Source organism: Scyliorhinus canicula, chromosome 11 (assembly GCF_902713615.1).
Source record: "Scyliorhinus canicula chromosome 11, sScyCan1.1, whole genome shotgun sequence".
Classification (NCBI taxonomy): Eukaryota; Metazoa; Chordata; class Chondrichthyes; order Carcharhiniformes; family Scyliorhinidae; genus Scyliorhinus; species Scyliorhinus canicula.
Window position 1 is genome coordinate 6,031,553 of NC_052156.1, and position 22,712 is coordinate 6,054,264.

The following is a 22,712-nucleotide window of genomic DNA, read 5'->3' on the forward strand; positions in this document are numbered from 1 at the left end:
CATACTTGCCTGAAGGGTCTAGTCAATGGAAGGATGAAACTGTTATTAGTAGAGCAGGGAAGGCCACTGGAAAGTATAAACATTGGTTGAATGTACAGCATTCAGGGGAGGAAGTTAAGGCAATGGATTGGGAAAATGAAGCTCAAAAATGGAAGGCACAGAAACGCAGTGCTAGTTCAGATAGTACATCAGATAGTGAACAGGTTCGCAGGAAAAGGTCGAGAACTATTGAAAGGACATCCCGCTACAGAAGAGAAAGATCAAGCAGTAGCAGTACAGAACGAGATACCAGGCAGGAAAGGGGACGTAGTTTATCAAGATCTCAGAACAGGAGTAAGACTACGAATACTAATAGAAGTAGAAGCCCACATGCACGTGAAATTTTGGTGGCTTCAAATAAATTAGATGAAAAAGTTATCAGAGATGCTAAACAGCAAGAATTGCATAGTTGGAGTGAATTTGGGGTATACACGGAAGTACCGGATAGGGGACAAAAAACTCTATCCCACAGATGGATTTGTACAGAAAAGGTTCTTCCAGATGGAACTTATAAGGCAAAGGCCAGGCTTGTGGCAAGGGGATTTGAAGAAAACTTAGACGATCAGGACTTAAGGGTAGATTCACCTACAGCAGGAAAGGTTATTTTAAAGATCATCTTGGCTCTATTAACCACAAAGGCATGGGAATGCAAATCTATAGATATAAAAGCTGCCTTTTTGCAGGGGCATCAGCTCCAGAGAGACATTTTTCTCCGTCCTCCTAAAGAAGCAGCTAACACAGAAGGGGTACTCTGGAAGTTGAACAAATGTGTATATGGATTAAATGATGCATCTAGAGTGTGGTACTTTTCGGTGAGGTCAGTCTTGTTAAAGTTAGGCTGTTGCCAGTTAAAAGCAGATCCTGCAATGTTTTACTAGCACTATAAAGGAAATCTTGCGGGCATCTTTATGATGCATGTCGATGATTTTTTGTGGGGTGGGACTAGTGATTTTGAAGCTATTGTAATCTCTGGTTTGAGGAAAGAATTCAGGGTTGGAAGTCAGGCTTCCGGTGCATTTAAATATATTGGACTGGAAATCGGACAGACTCAGTTAGGGGCAACTTTACGTCAGCAATCTTACTTGGAAAGCATCAGTCCAATAGCAATTAGTCGTGGCCGGGTTTCACAAAAAGACGCAATGGTTTCGAAGATAGAAAAAGAGCAACTGAACTGGTTAGGTAGACAGACTAGACCAGACGTGAGTTTTGATGTTTTAGAGTTGAGTACAAAGATGAATGATCCCAAAGTGGAAGACATAATAAGAGCAAATAAAGTGTTGGCCAAACTAAAAATGCAGGAGTGTGTTTTGAAGTTCCCTGTTTTAGGTGATCCTAGGCATTTGAAACTCATAGTTTATAGTGATGCGTCCTATGCAAATTTATGTGATGGAGTTTCAAGCGCAGGAGGTTTTATAATTTTTCTTTTGGGGAACAATGGTAAATATTGCCCTCTTGTGTGGGAAACAAAGAAAATAAGGAGAGTGGTCAAAAGCACTTTGGCTGCTGAGACATTAAGCTTAGTGGAAGCGGTGGATATGGCCTTTTATATAAGTCAGATATTGACAGAAATTTTGGGAGAAGAGGATTTAGGTAATATACCTATTGACTGTCACATTGACAATAAATCTCTGAGGGAATATGTGCACTCTACAAAACGTGTCAATGAAAAGAGGTTACGGACAGACATCGCAAGTTTAAAGCTGATGTTGGACAGAGGTGAAATAACAAAAATTAAATGGGTTGACAGTAGCTATCAACTGTCAGACTGTTTCACGAAAATAAGAAACTTTTAGATATCGTGAATGTTTCTGTGAATATTTTTTTTTCTTCTACTTAAAAAAAAGGGGGAATCAGGTGTGTGTTTTAGTTTCTTGAAATTTTAGTTTCCTGAAATTTTCTTTTAACCTAATTGTTTTTTTCTCCAAGGGGAGACTGTTAAGTAATGGGTTAAGAGACATTGCAATTCGTTGTCTCATTTATGTTAAGTGTTCAATGATTGTCTCATTTATGTTAAGTGTTCAATGATTGACACTGATATGTAAAGGGGCTTCAGGTGGACTCTGGAGCTTGTGATGATCTGTAGAGTTCTGTGCAGAGTGAGTTTGAACCATTAAAGGTGTGTTGGTGAAAAAGGAGCTGAACTCTTGCCTCTTCATTCCACAGCATCTAATACATGTTAACACGGCAGTCTGGGTGCAGACAGCCCAGTCGGCAGTCTGGGAGCAGACAGCCCAGCCGCCAGTCTGGGAGCAGAGAACCCAGTCGCCAGTCTGGGAGCAGACAGTCCAGACGCCAGTCTGGGAGCAGACGTCCAAGTCGCCAGTCTGGGAGCAGAGAACCCAGTCGCCAGTCTGGGAGCAGACAGCCCAGTCGCCAGTCTGGGAGCAGAGAACCCAGTCGCCAGTCTGGGAGCAGACAGCCCAGTCGCCAGTCTGGGTGCAGACAGCCCAGTCGCCAGTCTGGCTGCAGACAGCCCAGTCGCCAGTCTGGGAGCAGACGTCCAAGTCGCCAGTCTGGGTGCAGACAGCCCAGTCGCCAGTCTGGGAGCAGACGTCCAAGTCGCCAGTCTGGGTGCAGACAGCCCAGACGCCAGCCTGGGAGCAGACAGCCCAGTCGCCAGTCTGTGTGCAGACAGCCCAGTCGCCAGTCTGTGTGCAGACAGCCCAGTCGCCAGTCTGGGTGCAGACAGCCCAGACGAAAGTCTGGGTGCAGACAGCCCAGTCGCCAGTCTGGGTGCAGACAGCCCAGTCGCCAGTCTGTGTGCAGACAGCCCAGTCGCCAGTCTGGGTGCAGACGGCCCAGACGAAAGTCTGGGTGCAGACGGCCCAGACGCCAGTCTGGGTGCAGACAGCCCAGACGCCAGTCTGGGAGCAGACAGCCCAGACGCCAGTCTGGGAGCAGACAGCCCAGATGCCAGTCTGGGAGCAGACAGCCCAGTCGCCAGTCTGGGAGCAGACAGCCCAGTCGCCAGTCTGAGAGCAGACAGCCCAGTCGCCAGTCTGGGTGCAGACAGCCCAGTCGCCAGTCTGGGTGCAGACAGCTCAGTCGCCAGTCTGGGTGCAGACAGCCCAGTCGCCAGTCTGGGTGCAGACAGCCCAGTCGCCAGTCTGGGTGCAGACGGCCCAGTCGCCAGTCTGGGTGCAGACAGCCCAGTCGCCAGTCTGGGTGCAGACAGCCCAGTCGCCAGTCTGGGAGCAGACAGCTCAGTCGCCAGTCTGAGAGCAGACAGCCCAGTCGCCAATCTGGGTGCAGACAGCCCAGTCGCCAGTCTGGGTGCAGACAGCCCAGACGCCAGTCTGGGTGCAGACAGCCCAGTCGCCAGTCTGGGTGCAGACAGCCCAGACGTCAGTCTGGGAGCAGACAGCCCAGTCGCCAGTCTGGGTGCAGACAGCCCAGTCGCCAGTCTGGGTGCAGACAGCCCAGTCGCCAGTCTGGGTGCAGACAGCCCAGACGAAAGTCTGGGATGAAGTTGACTAATCTGCTAATTTGTTCATGAATAATGTGAAATTTGGGAGGAACGCTTTGGTGAATAATTATAAAATGTGTTGATTTTTTAGATTAACGCATTCCCAAGATGCAGGCATCACTGGTACTTATTGACCATCCATAATGCTTTTCACAGGTGTAGTTAAAGAATAGGAAAAAGGTTCAACTCACATATTTTTTAAAAATGATGAATCAATAAAACTTGGTAAAGGTCAGTTCAGATTCAAATGAACAAGAAGGGCAATTGGTGCCTTTTAAAACAAAATTATTTTCTCTGACTTCCAAGCAATTGCCTTCAGCTGCAAGACTGGAGCTGATTAAAAACACACAGCATGCTGACCTTGCAGCAAGCCCATCTGCACTACATTTTAGGCAAAGTTTTCTACATATTGGCAACATCCAGTTCAAGACATTATAAAGCATTTAAAATCCTGTGCAAATCATGTACCCGCTTCATGTAACCAATGTGCACTCATATTGCGGAATCTGTGTGGTCACAGAATTTACAGTGCAGAAGGTGGATATTCAACCCATCGAGTCTGCACCGGTCAATGGAAAGAGCACCCTGCTTAAGCCCGCGCCTCCACCCTATCCCCGTAACCCAGTAACTCCACCTAACCTTTTGGAAACTAAGGGGCAATTTAGCATGGCCAAGCCACCTAACCTGCATATCTTTGGACAGTGGGAGGAAATCGGAGCGCCCGGAGGAAACCCACACAGACACGGGGAGAAACTACCAACTCCACACAGTCACCCGAGGTTGGAATTGAACCCGGGTCCCTTGAACTACGAGGCAGCAGTGCTAAGCACTGTGCCGCCGTGCCACTCACAGGGGAAAGGGGGATGCGTTTAAGTTCATCAGGCCTGTGTTACCTTCACTGAAATAGCTTGAGGAATGGAAAAAAACGCAAGAAGCCATCAACCAGTGACCAACTCTCCATGAACCTCAACTCCTTCTCTGTGCAGTCATAGAACATAGAACAGTACAGCACAGAACAGGCCCTTCGGCCCTCGATGTTGTGCCGAGCATTGTCCGAAACCAAGATCAAGCTATCCCACTCCCTGTCATTCTGGTGTGCTCCATGTGCCCATCCAATAACCGCTTGAAAGTTCCTAAAGTGTCCGACTCCACTATCACAGCAGGCAGTCCATTCCACACCCTAACCACTCTGAGTAAAGAACCTACCTCGGACATCCCTCCTATATCTCCCACCCTGAACCTTATAGTTATGCCCCCTTGTAACAGGATAAGATGCCCCTACTTTTGAGTGGGGGCAGCCACCAGATTTTGGTAGAATCAATGAAGGCATTGAAGAGAAAATGGCAGCCGTTACCCAGATTTTGATAGAATCCTGCCATCTCCCCTGTATGTATGCATGGAGGGAGGGTAAATTACTCCTGGGTGCTGCTTCTGGAGACAATGGAGACCAGGAGCAATTCTACTTTGGCGGGAGGTTTATCTGAGGAAGGATGTTCTTGCTATGGAGGGAGTGCAGCGAAGGTTTACCCGGCTGATTCCTGGAATGGTGGTTAGGATTACATGGAACATACAGTGCAGAACGTGCATCAAATAATCCATAACAGGCCATTTGGCTCATGTTGTTCATGTCTGGCGAGACGGTGGTATAGTGGTGATGTCACTGGACTGGAAATCCAGTGGCCCAGGCCTGGGGACACTGGTTCAAATCCCAGCATGGCAATTGGTGGAATTTTAAAGTGATTATTTAATTAAATTCAATTGATTTACAGAAAATCTGGGATTGAAGTGGCCACTGATTACTGTAAAAAGCCCACATATGGCCCTTATGGGAAGGAAATGTGCCACCCCTGCCTGGTCTGGGCACCTGATGTGACTCCAGCCCCACACAACATCGCCGTCGCTCAAACGCTCTCTGAAATGGCCACTCAGTACAAGGGCAATAATAGAGGGCAACAAATGCTTGCCTTTCCAACGATGTCTAGATCCCCTGAAAGAAAAGAGTTATTGCCCATGTACTTAATTCCAGCCTAATGACATGCCTTTCTGTTCCTGTGTAAATGCAAGTCCTTGCTGTTTTAGGTTGTATCTGCCCTCAGAGCACCATGTGTGGGAGAGAGGATGGAAGGGAGAGCTCAAGTAGGGGTCATCATCCTTATTAAACTGCAGGAGGAGACTGCAATTTATAATCAAATTAATTTTAAAAAGTAGGATTATAAATATCTACATCGCTAGACAATAAGTTACCTTTTAAAAAGATTTTAAGAAACTGGGAATTGGAAAGGAGTACGTTTCAGTACAATGACATCTATTTTCAAAAGGAAGGGCAAAATGAAATGAAACATTTATATATAATGAAATACATTTTTAAAATAAGCGAGGGAAAGCAGGAACCAATACCCTCACAGAGAAGGCATCTCTCTCTCTCGAAATAAATTTGCCTTCAGCAAGACTTTACTCCACATGTAAGTACTCGACATCACTGACTCAATTCCCGAACATAACCCCCTAATCATTCCTAGCAACTCATGATGGGAAGGGGCAGAGGAAGAATTAAAAATACAATAAAATGTAAGGGAGGATCAGGTTTCTAAAATTTGAACCTTTCAAGGTTATCTGATTAACTGGTAATAAACTCCAAAGTGAAGAGGGCCACATAATCCCAGGCAGGCAAGATGCAGCCATGCATTAAGAGAATTTACACTGGAGAAAAGGCAGCTCAGGGGAGGCAGTGTCAAACTTTTCAAAGATCGAAGCGGTACTGATAACTCGCGCGAGGTAACAACAAAACCTTGCAACCGAGGATGGAGATGGGCTCAGGGAGACGTTAGGAAGCAGGCAATTTTCCATTCATCTACTTTTCACAAACGGAGTGGGCAATGCGTGGAACAAACTTCCCAGTAAACAATGTCAGCAAATTCGATCAAGAAAGTAGGATTTTTTAATTGGAAGGAACAACTGAGGGATACAGGCGATAAAGATGATATGGAATTTGTTTTTTTAACCGTTGCTCATCCCAGTTCACCCCCAGGTTGGTCAATTCTGGATCTGTAAGGGCAGCATGGTGGCCTAGTGGTTAGCACAACCGCCTCACGGCGCTGAGGTCCCAGGTTCGATCCCGGCTCTGGGTCACTGTCCGTGTGGAGTTTGCACGTTCTCCCCGTGTCTGCGTGGGTTTCGCCCCCACAACCCAAAAATGTGCAGAGTAGGTGGATTGGCCACGCTAAATTGCCCCTTAATTGGAAAAAATAATTGGCTAATCTAAATTTATTTAAAAAAAAAAATTCTGGATCTGTATATTACAATATATCGGTAATATATTTAAAAATCAAATGACTGTCTGCAGATCCTGCCATTTTTATCTGTTGTAAATTCCTGAGTCAACATTCAGAATGGAAACTGCCTATGTAAACTCGTCATACTGTAATTACACCCTCCTGCCAATGATGGTACTGTAGTGTCTCTACTGTCAAGAGGATGTGATGACAGCAAAACATGTTGAGATTGGAAATGTCCTTTTAAATGCAGGCAAAGAAATTAACATCTGTAAATGAAAATAAGGACAAAATGACAGGCTTTAAAGGAGGTACCCTGCTCTCCAACTCCACCTCACATGAAGTCTACATATGACTTTGACATCCCCATATGCAATGCTATGGGAGGTTTTATTACCATTTCTTAAGTTTTTCTATAAGTAGTCAAGGTGCCTTAGCATTGCAATGCCTTTTCTTGCTTCCATCCTCAGTAATCCAAACATTCCCTGAGCAGTTTAAGGAATGGTTTCTCTTCCTGTTCCTGCAGTTACCTCTATAGAATTTCACAAGGATGTATCCTCGAGCTCTTCCTCCTCCTCATCTGCTTACCACACTTCATCTGAAGACAGGGAGTCAGCTTCCGCGGAAGTGCCACCTCGACCTCTCCATTGCCCCGTGTGGTGAGCCTTCTCGTCTGACATCCAATTGCAGATAAGCCGAAACTTTCTGCAGATCAAGATCGGGAAGACCAAAGTCACCTTGCTAAAAGCTCTGTTCTCTTGTCCTTGTTCCATCCTCCCCCGGGCATCGAATGTTGAACTGGACTGTACACAACCTGGGATATCTTCAGCTGAGTTTCCTATATCCATTCCATTACAAAGGCCACCTACTTATGTCTATAACATTGTCTCTGCCTCCGCCCATCATCTGCTGAAATCGTCAGCCATGCATCTGTCACCTTCAGACTTTACTATTTTTCATGTTCCCCTAGTTGGATTCCATCCAACATTATGCTGTCAAAATCCTGACCATTCGTTCAACCATCACCATTGCACTTGTTATTATCTCTCAGTCATCCCACATCTCAAACTGTGTTCAAGTTCCTTTGCGACTTCATCCCTCACATTCTCTGCGACCTCCTCCAGCTCTACACCCTCTGCGACCTCCTCCAGCTCTACACCCTCTGCGACCTCCTCCAGCTCTACACCCTCTGCGACCTCCTCCAGCTCTACACCCTCTGCGACCTCCTCCAGCTCTACACCCTCTGCGACCTCCTCCAGCTCTACACCCTCTGCGACCTCCTCCAGCTCTACACCCTCTGCGACCTCCTCCAGCTCTACACCCTCTGCGACCTCCTCCAGCTCTACACCCTCTGCGACCTCTTCCAGCTCTACACCTTCTGCGACCTCCTCCAGCTCTACACCCTCTGTGACCTCCTCCAGCTCTACACCCTCTGCGACCTCCTCCAGCTCTACACCCTCTGTGACCTCCTCCAGCTCTACACCCTCTGCGACTCCACATTCTTAAAACACTTTGTTCCATCAATGGTAGCCATGACGTCAAGAACCAAGCTCTTGAACTCCACCTTTACACTTTTCCACCTCTCTCTTCTCTTTCAAAACCCAACTCCTTGACCAAGGATTTAGTCCCCCCCCCCCCCCCACCTTTGCCTATGTGATGATTCTTGTTTGATCCCCCCCCCCCCCCCCGCAACCTTGGGGTGGCTTTTCTATGATCAAGACGGTGTCTAAACCCAAACTGTTCTTGCTGTTTGGATGCTTTCATTTTATAAAAGCCTACAACACAATGAACGATAAGTTATATCCATCAAGAAGGATTCAACAGAGTGGAGCACTTGAATTATGGGATGGGATGGGGGGGGGGGGGGGGGGGGGGGGCCTGAAGGAGATCCTGATTCTGAAAGGATTTAATGGGGTAGATGCAGAGAAGCTATTCCCACTTGTATGGGGTGAACAAACCCATGGGCTATAAATATAAATTATCATCGGCATCCTGCGCGAGATGATGGAAATGCAGCAAATCCATTAATACAATATAAGATAGCTAAGATAAAGCAAGATAGTCACCAATAAATTAAACAGGGAATTCAGACGCAATGTTTTTTCGGAAAGCTAATTCACACAACAAGGAGTGGTTGAGGCAAACAGCACAGATGCATTTAAGGAGAAGTCAGAGAAGCTCAGAGGGTGGAAAAGAGGAGGATATGTTGATGGGGTGAGGTGAAGAGGGGCGGGAGGAGACTGAAGTGGAGCAGCTGTGCCAAATGGCTGGTCCCTGCATTGTACATGGCACAAAATGTGCAATTTATTTCCTGAATGAATGCCGTTAAATTCTCTACAACCGCAATTGCTCCTTAAACAGTAACTGATGTGGATCTAAGGTTTAGATGACAGCAGCTGGAAGGTGTTACCTGGAGGCTGGGTGATTGAGTTACAGAGAAGTGAGCCCAGATTGATGGGTGAGGGAGTATGCCCCATACTGTGGTCAGGAGGACAGTGGAAGAGCGCTCAAACATTTCATGTTAGCCTCTCTGTACCTGGCCTCCTACACTGTTCCAATGAAACTCCTGCAACGCAACCTCATCTCGTCATTCGGCATTTTACAGTCGTCCAGGCTCAACACCAAGTTTAACAACTTCACACCATAATCACTACTCCTATTTTTTCCAGAGTAGTTGCCGGTAATGATTCTAATTTTGTCATTTTCAGCTCCCCTAGATCCACCTTTTATTTATTATCCTGCTCCATTTTCTTTGTACCATCACCTCTTTTGTCATTTAATCGCTCCTACTTTCCGTCTGATCACAGACCCTCGGCGGGATTCTCCGTTATCCCGGCGGACCGGGGGTTTCCCGACAGCGAGGGGCTGCCCCACAATGGGAAACCCGGTGTAACGGAGAATCCCCCGACCGGCTGGGGCAGAAATGTGGCGCAGCGGGGCGGAGAATCCCGCCCCCTCTTTTTATTCTTACCCTCCTTTCTCCACTGCCTTACTTTCTCGACACATGCTCCATCTCCAGCTGATTTCAGTGAAGTGTCACTGTGCCGGAATGTTAAACTCAGTTCTCTCTCCATAGATGCTGCCCCACCTGTTGAGTGTTTGTGGCGTTATCAGTATTTATTTCACGCTGCTCACGCCCTCCCTTGGGAGTAGGTCCAAGAGGCTGTGGTCTGTCCAATGAAGTGCTAACTCTCTTGGCTCACACCTGATGCATAACTTTTCAGGCGAAGTGCAGGAGACTGACCTATCTGGAAATAGGAGTTTAAATTCAATTCATTGATACATTTGGAATAAAATGCTGATTTCGAACATACAAACATATGAATCAGCAGTAGGCCACTCGGCCCCTTGAGCCTGTTCTACCATTTAATAAGATCATGGCTGATCTGATTGTGGCCTCAACTCCACATTCCGCCTACTCCCTGAATCGATCTAATTCTGTCCTAGAAATACTCAACGACCCTGCTTCCACTGCTCGCCAGAGAAGAGAGTCCCAAAGACTCACCACCCTCCAGGAGAACAATATTCTTCTCATCTCCGTCTTAAATGAGATTATCTCATTAATAACGATCATGGAATATCAGATGAAATATCCTATTTGGTCCATGAATGACTGCTAGGGCAGGATATCTTCCATCCTTACCCAGTCTGGCCTACATTTGACGCCAGATGTGCAGTAATAATAATAATCTTTATTATTGTCACAAGTAGGCTTACATTGACACTGCAATGAAGTTACTGTGAAAAACCCCTAGTCGTCACATTCCGGCGCCTGTTCGGGTACACAGAGGGAGAATTCAGAATGTCCAATTCACCTAACAGCACATCTTTGGACTGTGGGAGGAAACCAGAGCACCCGGAGGAAACCCACGCAGACACGGGGAGAACGTGCAGATTCCGCACAGACAGTGACCCAAGCCGGAATCGAACCTGGGACCCTGGACCTGTGAAGCAACAGTGCTAACCACTGTGCTACTGTGCCGCCCTTTTGTAGTTGACTCTTAATTGTCCTCTGAAAACATTCAGCAAGCCACTCAGTTGTATCAGACAGTACAGCAAAAAGCCTACAATATATTTACTGTGCCTTTCTTGGCCTCTGGACATTTCAAAGAACAAAGAAAACTACAGCACAGGAACAGGCCCTTCGGCCCTCCAAGCCCATGCCGACCATGCTGCCCGTCTAAACTAAAATCTTCGACACTTCCGAGGTCCGTATCCCTCAATTCCCATCCTATTCATGTATTTGTCAAGATAGCTCTTAAACGTCACTACCGTCCCTGCTTCCACCACCTCCTCCGGCAGCGAGTTCCAGGCACCCTCTGTGTAAAAAAACTTACCTCGTACATCTCCTCTAAATCTCGTCCCTCACACCTTAAACCTATGCCCCTAGTAACTGACCTCTCTACCCTGGGAAAAAGTCTCTGACTATCCACTCTGTCTATGCCCCTCATATTTTGTAGACCTCTATCAGGTCGCCCTTCAACCTCCGTCATTCCAGTGAGAACAAACCGAGTTTATTCAATCGCTCCTCATAGCTAAGGCCCTCCATACCAGGCAACATCCTGGTAAATCTCTTCTGCACCCTCTCTAAAGCCTCCAAATCCTTCTGGTAGTGTGGCGACCAGAATTGAACACTATACTCCAAGTGTGGCCGAATTAAGGTTCTATACAGCTGCAACATGACTTGACAATTTTTATACTCAATGCCACGGCCAATGAAGGCAAGCATGCCGTATGCCTTCTTGACTACCTTCTCCACCTGTGTTGCCCCTTTCAGTGACCTGTGGACCTGTACACCTAGATCTCTCGGACTGTCAATACTCTTGAGGGTTCTACCATTCACTGTATATTCCCTACCTGTATTAGAACTTCCAAAATGCATCACCTCACATTTGTCCGAATTAAACTCCATCTGCTACCTCGCCGCCCAAGTCTCCAAATGATCTAAATCCTGCTGTATCCTCTGACAGTCCTCATCGTTTTCCAGGATCATTACTACCACAAAACCCAATAAAGTTGAGATTATTCTCTGTTGGTTATTCTTTTTGTCTACTATGTACGTATTGTGCACGTTCCCTCGGCCACAGAAAAATACTTTTCACTGTACTTCGGTACATGTGACAATAAATCAAATCAAATCAAATCGACTGAGGAAACATGGCAGCTAATTTGCATGCAGCATGGTCCCAAAAACTGCAATGTCATAATGACCAGTTATTGGAGCTGATTTTGTGGTAGTAATGACAGTGAGGCTGTCAGTGTTTACCAGAACTACTCTATTAATGGTTTGCCAATTTATAATAACTGCTGCATAGCCTCGTGACCCTGGAAAACTAATTGGATAATTTGTTGAATGTCGACTGTCTTCATTATAAGAAATTCAACACTGTTTTAAAAAGGTTTGTTTAGCATCTTGCCACAATCCTATGTGAATGTCCGATTCATTTATTTTGCCAACATGTAAAAATGAAAAATTACAGTGCTAAGAGTTGTGTAGCTTTTACTTCCAGGTTTGCGTTTTGTGAGAATGCTTCAATGTGATTGGTTAATGGCATACCCTGGTTAATGACATCACTGATGCTGGTCACTGGAGAGCCCCTTCTCTTGGCATCAGAAACAAACTGCTGGTGGTAAGAAATTGCTTTGTGGGCAACTTTCATTGAGGTCGTCATCAGAAAAACATACCTTCTCATTATTCTCATGCACGCGTGGCAATTTAGATGGGGATTTGTGTGTGGCCTCAGCGGTGGCTTTCAGGTTCCAGTGCTGTCAGGCAGCTCAGAGGGAACATTTGTGGTGAACTTCATGGCTGCAAAGCCAACCCCAGTCTATTTCAATAACGCTGCTGATTGAGTGATGAATATTGGCCAGGACACAATTGGGCAGCACGGTAGCACAGTGGTTAGCACAGTTGCTTCACAAGGTCCCAGGTTCGATTCCCGGCTGGGGCACTGTCTTTGCGGAGTCTGCACGTTCTCCCCGTGTCTGCGTGGGTTTCCTCCGGGTGTTCCGGTTTCCTCCCACAGTCCAAAGATGTGCGGGTTAAGTGGATTGGCCATGCTAAATTGCCCTTAGTGTCCAAAAAATATTAAGTGGGGGTTACTGAGTTAGGGGATAGGGTAGATGCGTGGGCTTCAGTACGATGCTCTTTGTAAGGGCCGGTGCAGACTCGAGGGGCCGAATGGCCTCCTTCTGCACTGTAAATTCTATGATCTATGATACCAGGAAAACTCCTCTGCTCTTCCTTAAATAGTGCCATGGGATCTTTATCCTACATTACAACAATGCCCAGACTTCTGAAGTGCTGCATTGGCTGGAAAGCACTTTGGGACATTCTGAGGTTGTGAGAGATCCTTTCCGAATGCAAATGATACATAGAGTTCTGATAAAAGATCACAGACATGAAACGTTAACTCTGTTTTTTCTCTCCGAAGATTCTGCCAGACCTGCCGAGATTTCCAACGTTTTCCTTTAAATTTCCTACATTTTCACTATTTTGCTTTGCTATACGAATTACTTTCCTTCAAATTCAGATACTCTGCCCCATTATAGACCATAAGACATAGGAGCACAAAGAGGCCATTCGGTCCATTACATCTGCTCCACCATTCAGTCAGACCATGACTGATTTGATATGATAATCCTCAACTCCACTTTTCCAATTACCTCCTTGATTCCCTTCCTGATTACAAATCGGTCCATCTAAACCTTGACCATGCTGAATGACCCAGCCTCTCCGGCCTCTAAAAAGATTCCACAGATTCACTATCCTCTGAGAGAAGAAATTCCTCCCCATTTCTGTCTTAAATGTGCAACCCCTTACTCTGAGGTTATGCCCTCTGGTCCTAGCTCTCCCTCTTCGCACTGACCCTGTCAAGCCCCCTGAGAATTAATAATTTTGCCTCATTCTTCTAAACTCCAATGAGTCCAGGCCCAATCACTCTAACCTCTCCTCATAAGAAAATCCCTCCATACTCGGGATCATCCTAGTGAACGTTCTCTGGACTGCCTCCAATGCCAGTATATCGCCCCCCGGTAAGGGGACCAAAACTGTTCACATTCTTTTTTTTTTTTAATTTAGAGTACCCAATTATTTTTTTCCAATTAAGGGGCAATTTAGCGTGGCCAATCCACCTACCCTGCACATTTTTGGGTTCTGGGGGCGAAACCCACGCAAACACGGGGAGAATATGCAAACTCCACACGGACAGTGACCCAGGGCCGGGATCGAACCTGGGACCTCGGCGCCGTGAGGCTGCAATGCTAACCACTGCGCCACCGTGCTGCCCTTTGTTCATATTCTATTGGTCTAGGTACTTGCCATTCTCCAGTAACTCGCACAAGTAGCCACTCATTGTGTGCAACTGCAGACAGCAAATGCCAGCCGGGCCTCTGGCATTTAAGAGGAACGTAACTTTACTGAAAAGTTTATTCAGCCAAGTTTCAGGAGTGACTTATTTGTTTTGTGTCTCTGTAAAGCAGAAAATGAAAACGAAGATAGAACAATGAATTAATTGTAGTTTCATGAGATTACTGTACAAGCTGGACAATAGGCTTCTGTTTTCTTTCTCTTCCCTCCACGGTGTCAGAGAATGGAATACTTTCTATTTCCAGTCCAGTCTATCAAGATCAGGTACAGCACAGCCAGATTTAAAGAAAACTTTCCTCTACTTTGCATCAGCAGTCTGTCTCAGCCTCAGAACTAACCTCAGCAATGCAACAATTTTCTATCACCCACCCGCAAGTTCTTACGTCTATCAGGGATCAATCAGTGCTGAACTAGGGGCAGCTTTGTGCTGCAGGATCCTTGCCCATTAGGAACATATTGAGACTGGCCAAACTCATTTTACATGCAAACCTTCCAGCCAGCAGTAACAGGAGATCCTCATTTCATTGGTCTAGGTTAGGTTTAAAATCAGGTCCCAGAGGTATAGGCATGCATCTAACACATCTAATTCCTCCCACAATAGCTATTTAATCCATGACTGTACGAGGCTGTGCTCCAAAGACTGTTGCTGGTTTAACCCATTTGTTAGTAGCTATAGGTTTTTGCCTCCTCACAATCTCTGTAGCTTCCTCCATGAAATGAAATGAAATCGCTTACTGTCACGAGTAGGCTTCAATGAAGTTACTGTAAAGAGCCCCTAGTCACCACATTCCGGCGCCTGTCCGGGGAGGCTGGCAAATCTCAGAGATCCCTGCCGTCGACCAATTCTGGCCTAAGCATCCTCGATTCCCTTAATCCCACCATTTGTGCCCATGCCCTTCAGTTGTCAAGACCCAGGCAAAAGCTCTGGAATTCATTCCCTAAACATATGATCTCTCTCACTTCCTCCAAGGCACCTCTTAAAACCAACTAATCTGTCCTAATATCTCCCATCCTGCTTCAATGTCAACATTTTTAACAATGCGTTTAAGGGATGTGGGCGTCGCTGGTTAGGCCAGCATTTACTGCCCATTCCTAATTGTCTTTCATAAGGTGGTGGGTGAGCTGCCTTCTTCAACCGTTGCAGTCTTTGAGGTGTAGGTACACCCACTGTCCTGTTAGGGAGGGAGTTCCAGGATTTTGCCCCAGCGACAGTGAAAGAACGGCGATATATTTCCAAGTCAGGGTGGTGAGTGACTTGGAGCCCTTGATGCCCTTGTCCTTCTAGATGGCAGTGGTCGTGGGTTTGGAAGGTGTTGTCGAAGCAACCTTGGTGAGTTACTGCAGTGCATCTTGTAGATGGTACACACGGCTGCCACTGTTCATTGGTGGTGGAAAGTTTGAATGTTTGTCTAAGGGGTAGCAAACAAGCGGGGCTGCTTTGTCCTTGATGGTGTCGATCTTCTTGAGTGTTGTTGGAGCTGCACTCATCCAGGCAAGTGGAGAGTATTCCATCACACACCTTTTTTCAAAATACATTTAGCGTACCCAATTCATTTTTTCCAATTAAGGGGCAATGTGGTGTGGCCAATCCACCTACCCTGCACATCTTTGGGTTGTGGGGGCAAAACCCACGCAGACACGGGGAGAATGTGTAAACTCCACACGGACCGTGACCAAGAGCCGGGATCGAACCTGGGACCTTAGCGCTATGAAACAGCAGTGCTAACCACTGCACCACCATGCTTCCCCTTCCATTACAGTCCTGACTTGTGCTTCTAGATGGTGAACAGGCTTTGGGGGGTCAGGAGGTGAGTTACTCGTAGAATTCCTGGTCTTTGACCTGCCCTGGCAGCCACAGTATTAATGTGGCTAGTCCAGTTCAGTTTCTGATCAACAGTAACCCCATTGAAGTTGATTTGTCTGATAAAACTCCCTTTGGGACATTTTACTATGCTAAAGACACCATTTAAATACAAACTGTTGCTAACAGATCAGATTAAATATATCAATTTCCACTGCATTTTGAGTCTGTTTTTAGAAATTGCCTCTTCCTCTTCCCTTTTAAAATGGATAATGAGAGCCAGAAATAAGGGGCGGGATTCTCTGATCCTGAGGCTAAGTGTTGTCGCCGTCGGAAATGCCGTCGCGTTGCTCGACGGCGTCAACGTGGCCTCAGGATCAGCAATTCTGGCCCCGACAGGGGGCCAGCACGGCACTGGAGGGGCCCACGCCGCTCCAGCTGCTGATCCTGGCGTCAACTGAGTACCGCGGGGTCCGCGCATGCGCAGTGGCACCGGCGTCAACGCACGCATGCGCAGTGGCACCGGCGTCAACGCACGCATGCGCAGTGGCTCCGGCATCAACGCACGCATGCGCAGTGGCTCCGGCGTCAACGCACGCATGCGCAGTGGCTCCGGCGTCAACGCACGCATGTGCAGTGGCTCCAGCGTCAACGCACGCATGCGCAGTGGCTCCAGCGTCAACGCACGCATGCGCAGTGGCTCCAGCGTCAACGCACGCATGCGCAGTGGCTCCGGCGTCAACGCACGCATGCGCAGTGGCTCCCTTCTCCTCAGTGGCTCCAAAGCAACATGGCGCAGGGCTACAGGGGCCGACGCGGAAGAAAGGAGGCCCCCAGCCCGAGAGGCCGGCCCGCCGAACGATGGGCCCTGTTCGCGGGCCAGGCCACAATGGAGGCCCCCTCCCCGCCCGGGGTGATCCCCCCTACGTCCCCACAGGCCGCCCCCGGACCCTTCCACGCCGAGGTCCCGCCGGTTGAGAGTAGATTTGAACGGCGCCGGCTATTGGCATATATTAGGCTACACCAATGGAAAATAGGTGTGTGGGGAAGAAAATGGGAAACACAGTGATTCTTTTTAATTACAGTCAAAGCCCGTTGATCACGGGAATCAGTTTCCGTGAAATCAAAAGAAGGGGATAACCATGAACTTGCGCATGCCAGAGATGGTGCATGTGCAGAGTGCGCTTTCTACATGGGAAATGCAAGACGGTCTAACATGAGGGTCGAAATCGTACATGAGAAAAGTTTTGGGGCTGCAACCTGTGATTTGGCGTAAATACACATTCATACAAGTAGGGTGGCAGAGTAGCACAGTGGTTAGCACTGTTGCTTCACAGCACCAGGGTCCCAATTTAGATTCCCGGCTTGGGCCACTGTCTGCGTGGAATCTGCACGTTCACCCCGTGTCTGCGTGGGTTTCCTCCGGGTGCTCCGGTTTCCTCCCACAAGTCCCAAAAGACGTGCTGTTAGGTGAATTGGACATTCTGAATTCTCCCTCTGTGTACCCGAACAGGCGCCGGAATGTGGCGACTAGGGGCTTTTCACAGTAACTTCATTGCAGTGTTAATGTACGCTTAATTGTGACAATAAAGGTATTAAAAGTATTATTAAACAAATTCACGATAGATGGGAGTTCCAAATGACTGGAGTTGACCGTACTTTGATGTTAAAATTGTATTCAAATGTTTATTTTAGCAGTTTTGGGCCGAAACAATATTTGATCTATTGGAGATATCTAAGCAGATTATGTGCAGTATGTGACTAAAAAAGTTTCTAGAAATATTTTTCCCTCAAAGGGTTAAGACGCTTTGGCATTTTTTTGGGGCCAGAGACACATTAATCAGTTATTTATTGTAAAATGTTGGTCTGAAATGGTTTTAATTAGGAATACTTCCAGGAAACTAACATCCGGTGCCATTTAACCACAAGGTTTTTACAACGACAGAAAAGCCTTTGAAGAGGAAGTTCAGTTGTTGCATTTTGAAAATACCCTGAATAAAAATGTATGTAGCGTAGGGGGTAACATATTTGGTGACACAGAGAAAAGAAGCAAAAAAAATAATAGATGCCCCTTCCCCACAAACCAAGACAGAGGCACCACTGGCCCCACACGGGGATTTGAACTGTACTTGACACTTATACTGACTGTCATGATTTGACTGACATACGCTTTTGCCAGTAAGCATAAAGAGAATTTCTACAGCTTCTTTCACAACCTCAGGATATTTCTAAACACTTTACAGTCGAAGTGGAGTTCACTGTTGTAATGTTGGAAACATGACAGCCTATTTGTGTATAGCAAGCTCCCACAAACAGCAATGAGATAAATTATTTAATAATCCTTTGAGTGAGGAAGATAAATATTGGCTGGGACATTGGGTGTGATCTCCACTGTTCTTCGAAATAGAAATGAGAGAAATCGACAATATGTTTGGTACCTAAGGACATTAAAGAATGTAGAACCAAAGCAGTTAGATCGCGTTGAGGTACAGATCAAGCACAATCTAAATGAAAATAAAATAAAATGAAAATCGCTTATTGTCACAAATGAAGTTACTGTGAAAAGCCCCAAGTCGCCACATTCCGGCGCCTGTTGGGGAGGCTGGTATGGGAATTGAACCATGCTGCCTGCCTTGTTCTACAAGTCCGCTGTTTAGCCCACTGTGCTAAACCAGCCCCTAAATGAATGGCAGAACAGCCTACAGGGGCTGAATGGCCTTTCCTGTTCTTATGTTGCAATTTTCCTTACATCTTTCCAACACCAGGGATGGTAGCAGAGTGATTAGTCGAGAGATTCCCATCAACTATCCTCTCCTGAACAGGTTTCTAGTTTGCAGCACAGTTTAGAAGACTCCGGGGACTAGCAGTAGGAAAGAGGAGCCATCGCTGTACTGCATATCTCAAAATTAATTTGTAGCTGTTAACATTCCAGACCAGACCCCAACATTTGTTAGGATCCCCGACAAGACCCCCAGATACTTTTTTTTGAAATTTGTAAAACTATGAGGAAGGGATACTTCGTTCCAGGAATGGTTCCGCTGACAAATAGGGATGTGTTGTATGAAAACAAACTTTATTATAAACACAGAGTTAAACTACATTAACATCACAGAAAATGGTTTTTCAATTAACAATTAAACAATTCTTAACAATAAAAGGAAACACTAACTTCTAACTGATACTTTCTCTATCTCCAATCAAGCAAAACCCATCACAGGTCAAAAGCCACTTGTAAATAAAGTTTGCAAACACAGGGATATTTGCTGTACGCTTGAATAGAGATTTATTGGAAATACTGCTTGAAGAGAGATTTGCGAGGGTCATGTTGCATGACATTTAGAAGAGGGATGAAGGGTGCTTGAGAGGATTTAGGAGACTGACAGACTAGGCAGTGCAAGATTTAGGAGAGTTGGTCAAAAATGTAGATCTCAGGGAGGCTTTTGGTATTTTAGAAGGAAATAGTCTTTTTCTGTCCAAGGTGGCCTTTAACAGGACCAGACAGGACATGATTGATGGTCCTTCAGGCTGCCTGCCCATCTTCTACAGCTATTTTGTGGCCTTCTGTCCCTGAAGTAGGGGGCACAACAGTATGTTTGCGGATTTCCAATGACCAGCTTTTAAAACATTTTTCAGCATGTGCAGTAGTCCGTCATGTGAGAGTACCTTTAAGAAATGAGTGTTTATAAATGGGTGTGTATATAAATATCAGTCATGTGAGAGTGCCTTTAAGAAATGGGTGTTTACTACTGCAGTGATGTCAGAGAGTGGGTGGAGCTGGACAGTCTGTCAGCTTTTTACTTTCATTTTCATTTTTGAGCAGGCTGCAGGGTGTGTTTTGGTTTCGTTTTCAGAGCTGGATAGCTGCAGTCACAGCCAGAAGGTGTATGAATCTCTCTCTGTAATCTAAAGACTGCAAATCGATCCTGGTGATTTAAAACTAATAACAGTAGTGACTTTAACCTGATGTGCTTCTGGTAAAAGGTGTTTTAAGTCGTATGGATGTTAAAAGGAAAGCTTAAAGGATTACTTAGTGTTGTATTCTTTGGGGGTTGTATTTGAATTAATGGTTGCTAAGATGTTCATTGTATGTTTTAAAAAGGTTAACTTGAGTTCATAATAAACATTGTTTTGCTTTTAAAAAATACTTTTCCATTTCTGCTGTACCACACCTGTAGAGCGGGCCCTGTGCTCCCCATACCACAATCTATTAAAGCTGTGGGTCAGGGGAACTCCATGATACACTTGGCCTTGGTCAGTGCGGAAATGGTTGAGGAGTACCCAATATTGGGTAAAGCCGAGTGGGTGGGCTGTGGGGCCTGTGATGAGGAAGTGGTTTTTTTAATGGTGGATGTGTTGGTGCCATTCCTGCTGCCACAGGGCCTCTACTGTTATTCCTTAGCAAGGTGATCTCAGACATACAGGCTGGCGCGATGGGAAACGAACAGTCAGTGGATTGGTAAAGTCCTTGTGTAGTGGCAAGCTTAGGTTAATGTAATCCATGATCAGTGGGTACTGCAGTGCATCATGGATGCACAAAACAAGATTTTAATTTTGTTCGATATACAATCAGGAGTTATTGTTTGGGAATTTTTTTTCATGTCAGGGTAGATCGAGCACAGTGCTGGCAGCCGTAACCAGATATCAATTTCGACTGGATTGGCCAATTAGTTTAATTAATTAGGGGGCGGCACAGTGGCGCAGTGGTTAGCACCACTGCCTCACTGCGCTGAGGACCCAGGTTCGATACCGGCCTTGGGTCACTGTCTGTGTGGAGTTTGCACATTCTCCCTGTGTCTGCGTGGGTTTCGCCCCCACAACCCAAAGATGTGCAGGGTAGGTGGGTTGGCCAGGCTGAATTGCCCCTTAATTGGAAAAAAAAATAATCGGGTACTCTAAATTTAAAAAAAAATAATTAGTCCAATTAAGGACAGATTAAGGACAGAATAAGGACAGATTAAGGACAGATTAAGGATACTGGGTGGGCTCCTAAGGCTGGAGCATCAATATGAGGTCCTCATTGGCAGCCCCAGCGTGAGGTAGGAGCTGCTGTCACCTGCACACAGAGTGAGTGAAAGAGCATGAGAGAGAGAGGGAGAGCGCGAGATGCACCTGACACGTGGTCAGAAGGCCATAGTGGGTGTGTGCAGAGCTCACTAGTACAATGAAGCAGGACTCCTCCTCCTGTCTGGAGGCTGCCATGTTTAACAGGCCATATTTTGGCCGCTATGTGGGACATCCCTGTTGACTGGAAACAGCAGGGGAGAGAGGGTTATTTGGCCCCTACGTAGTCTCAATTGGCCATCTGCTGCTTGCCGATAGGTAGCAGTTCCATCACCCACCTGCCTTCTTGAAATTGATTTGGGGACAGTATGGTGCCGATCAGCTAACCCGCTTGCCGGCTGGGCAAGGTTATGTGTCTGCCTACCTCAGTTCTAGCTCCCATTATCTTCTGAAATCCTGCCCCAGCTCACTTGCACTGGAAACAGTTCAGAGAAGGTTCACTAGGCCGCCCCTGGGATTGAAAGTGTTGTGTTCTGAGGAAAGGTTGAGTAGGTTGGGCCTGTACTCATTGGAGTTTAGGAGACGGGGAAGTGAGTGATCTTGCAGACGCTCTGAAACAGCTGGGTACATGCTGAGAGAATGCTGACACCCATGGGGGAATCTAGAATTTGGGACATAGATTAAAAATAAGGGGTCTCCTATTAAAGATGGAGATGAGGAGAAATTTCTTCTCTCAGAGGATCATTAATGTTTAGAATTCTCTTCCACATGTAGCAGTGGAGGCTGGGTCCCTGAATATATAATTTTATATACATGCATTGAACACAAATACATGACAAGGAGTCACGGCTTGTGGGTGTTCAGCAGGAAAGTGGAGTTAAGGCCACAATAAGGTCAGCCATCACCTTGCTGAATGACAGCGCAGGCTCAGGAGGCCAAATGGTCAATCCCTGCTCCTACATTTTGTCATTTATGACAGTTAACAGTTAATCAGCTGTAAGGGGATACCTAACTAGGTGTTAATTGTTGCGGCTGACTGTTAACTGACTCGCTATAACTAGGGCACTAAGTTTTTTTTTTACAGAGGAAACATTCCATTTACTGAAACAAAATCAAAGAACTGAGCCTCTACGAATCACAGCAGAACAGAACTCACGACCAGAACTATAGCAGAGTTTCCCGATAAAAGCTGCATTATTTCTCCAGTGCAGATATAAGCAGAGGACACAGCACCTTAATATAAATTATGTGCATAAAATCAATCCCAATTTACAACTTCAGTCTCCAGGTCTGACTGATGGGAGAAATTACCTAATCATAACTATATACGGTCAAATAAAAGCAAAATACTGCAGATGCTGAAAATCTGAAATATAAACAGAAAATGCTGGATAAACTCAGCAGGTGTGGCGGCGTTGAGAGAAGCAGAGTTAGTGTTTCGAGTCCATATGACCCTTCTACAGAAGGTGAGTTCTATAGAAGGGTCATATGGACTCGAAGCGTTAACTCCTAATTGTGTGAGATCCTGCCTTGCTGTTCATTTTGTGCTCTATTTGCACAATTGTATTTAAAGACACGGTGAGTGGGTGCATAACTGATCTACACCCACGGTTCTAATGAGGTGGGTTAATGATCTCGCCTTTGTGAGGAACAACCAAGTGGATAATATGGAGAGAACACAGGAAACAATATTTAAGAAACAAGTCAACGGTCAGGATGCTTTAGGCTTCTCCCCTAGGCCCCCCTATCAATGAGGCGAGTCTA

General features: G+C 46.2%; 1 protein-coding gene across 1 annotated transcript in view; it reads right to left on the reverse strand.

Annotated features, from left to right (window-relative positions):
* Positions 1–22,712, reverse strand: part of eefsec (eukaryotic elongation factor, selenocysteine-tRNA-specific) — a 383,917-nt gene that overhangs the window by 140,173 nt on the left and 221,032 nt on the right. The gene's annotated exons all lie outside the window — the stretch shown is intronic.